The sequence below is a fragment of the Austrofundulus limnaeus genome, unplaced genomic scaffold (genome assembly GCF_001266775.1).
Source record: "Austrofundulus limnaeus strain Quisiro unplaced genomic scaffold, Austrofundulus_limnaeus-1.0 Scaffold259, whole genome shotgun sequence".
In the NCBI taxonomy this organism is placed as follows: Eukaryota; Metazoa; Chordata; class Actinopteri; order Cyprinodontiformes; family Rivulidae; genus Austrofundulus; species Austrofundulus limnaeus.
In genome coordinates, this window is record NW_013952661.1 from 263,612 (window position 1) to 266,782 (window position 3,171).

Sequence of the window (3,171 nt, forward strand, 5' to 3'; positions counted from 1 at the left end):
TCTCTGAGGAATGCTTCCAGCACCTTGTTGAATCTATGCCACGAAGAATTGAGGCAGTTCTGAAGGCAAAAGGGGGTCCAACCCGTTACTAGGGTGGTGTACCTAATAAAGTGGCCGGTGAGTGTAGATACATTGTGTCTCGGGATGGACTGGCACTGGACCCTGTAAACAGTGAATGCATCAGAAACTGGCCTGTTCCACGCTCTCCAACAGAGGTACCTGCCTTTTTGGGACTGTGTTCATATTACAGACGTTTTGAACATAAAAATGCCTTTATTGCTTAGCCTCTGCATAGGCTTACCCAAAAACAAGTGGTGTTTGAATGGACAGATGACTGTTCTGCCGCTTTTCAAGCACTTAAGGATGCACCGACTTCGCCTCCAATAATGGCATTTCCCAACTTTGACCAACCATTCATTTTGAGCACAGATGCATCTAATTTGATGGACGTCAAATAAGATGACGATAAGATGGACGTCACACATGACCCTACCAGACGCAGGGGTCGTTGGGCTTTGGAGTTGGACCTGTGTCAATGGACAATCACTCACAGAGATGACAAGAAACACACAAATGCTGATGCCATGTGTCGGATACCAGCGGAGCAGGACTCAACTGAGGTGACAGTTTCAGCGCTGCCTGATAGTCACTCTTCTCCTTACGATACAGAAAAATCTGTTTCACCGGCCGAGTTGCCATGTTTAGGCCCTGAACATTCAGAGATGACCAATAACCACAAGTGTGTTGTGTGGACAATGATAGGACACATGTCAATATGGGGTTTGCCACATTACAACAGACATTATCCAATCAAAACATGGACATTGTATGTGCACAACTCTCTGATCCTGTTTTCTTTGAAGTGTACACCTGGGTGAAAAACAAGAAACGTCCCTACCTCAGACAGGTAAAAGGTAGAGTTCAGAGAAAACTTTGGTGGCAGTTTCCTAAGTTATTATTATGTAATGATTTGCTTTGTCGCAAAGGTCAGAGTGCACCGGGGAAACCCGAGGTCTATCAAGTGTTCCACCTGTACTTGTTGCAGAAACAATGCATTTTCTGCATGGTAATCCTTGTTCTGGTCATTACAGTGCTGAGCGTACATTTAAGAAGGCATTGACAGTGTGTTATTGGCCAGGAATGAGATCTGATATTGAAAACTTCTGTAATCTGTGTAAGACATGTGAAGCTTTCCAAAAAGCTGTACCAAAGCACAGAGCCCCTTTGCAATCTATTCAGACTGACAGACCATTTCAGTTGGTCTGTACGGACATTACTGAACTTCCGGTTACCTCTCTTGGTACTAGGTATGTGCTTGTGGTACAGGACCATTTTACCAAGTATGTAAACGCCTATGCTATGTCTGACCAAACGGCTGCCACAGTAGCACAGTTACTGTGTGAACTGTATATACCTGAACATGGTGTTCCTGAGGAACTGTTGTCAGATCAGGGACGACAATATGAGTCTGAAATTATTCACACTATTTGTCAGAGAATACAAATGACAAAGAAAAGAACCTCTCCATATCACCCAAGAGGGAATGGTATGGTTGAACGTTTTAATCGAACTCTGAAAGAACAGTTGGCCCAACTCATTCAGGACTACGGAGGCGAGTGGGACCACTACCTCCTGGCTGTAGTACTTTCTTTCAACTCTACTCCTCACTTGAGCACACTCACCATATTTCCTTGCTCATGGATGAGAACCCCGACTACCTGCTAATGTCTATATTTCATCGCCAAAGGTTTCTGATTGCCCACAAAATTATGGATCAGAACTGGCTACATGGATGGACGCTGCTTTTGGGACTGTTCTTCTTCATCGCGAAGAACAAAAACAAAAACGAGAGTATTATTACAACAAAGACACATGGTTTAGGCCTTATGCTTGTGGTAATCTGGTATGGATAGATGATCCCACCACACAACCAAACTGGACTGGTCCATTTAAGATTGTATCTGTGGATGAAAAAGGGCTCCTTCACAAGCTGGTGGATGTTAAATATCCTCAGGCTGCGACCAGAGTCATTCACTATGATCGTTTAAAACCTTATCGTAGCTCCACAGACACATTACCCACAGATGTCTCCCAGTCTGTTTTTCCTCCAAACAGGGACACACTGCCGAGGTACACCGCTTTGTCTGATTCATTGCCCTGGCTTTTTGGCCAAACAGCGGCAGCCCAGACATCAGGAACCGCTAAGTCGTTGCCATCTTCACCTAGGAGCCCAACAGGACTCTTTTCCCATCAGCCTACACAACCACCCCCCAGCTTGCTGCCTTCTGGGGATGCAGTTATTACCAGGTGTGGGCGTACTGTGCGGAAGCCACAACGACTGCTGTTATGAGAAAAATGATCTACAGTTGTTGTTTCATATTACAGGGTGAAAAACTGGTTCATTTAAAACCAAATGTGTTGACAGTTGTTCTTTATAAAGGTCTTATTGTGAGTTTGTGTCCTTGGTTTTGCACCCCCCCACCAGGTGATATGAATTACTGATGTGACAGTCTGGACAGATTCTGCTTTGGTGAAATGATTAATTTTTTTATGTAACAACTTCATTTTGAAATGAGGACATTTCATTTAAAGGGAGAAGTATCTAAGATGATTTACTTTTCCTTTTCAATTAATATGGTTTCATGTGAGATGGGTTATTTGCTGGGGATGCTCCGTGGATGAGTGGGGGCACTGTGCCTTTCAGAGGATATGTTTCTTTCTTCTTCGAGGGTTATTTTCTTCTTCTTTGTTGGGGCTTTTTCTTATGAGGGGGCGGAGATGTTAAGCTGTTCGGGGAGAAAGGTTGAATAAAAAGTCTGCACAGTACGCTATTCCCTCTCAGTGTCTGCTCTTTCTCCACCCATGACCTCCTATTTTATGGTGACACCGATTTAGATCACTATTCAGTGTTACATTATTTTAACTAATATATATTAGCTTCTGTAACAAACAAACAGAATCTTTAAAATATTTAAATCATGCCACAATTTACCACAAATTATTAAATATTATAAGCTAGTATTTCCTCTGGTTTTTGTAATATTTACAGACTAAATTCTCTGCATGAATTGTTTTTTTTTCAAAGTTTTTTTTTATTATTTTTAACAAAAATACAAACAAAAAACAAACTAACAAAAAAAATAGAACACACCCCTAAAAACCCTCCCATCC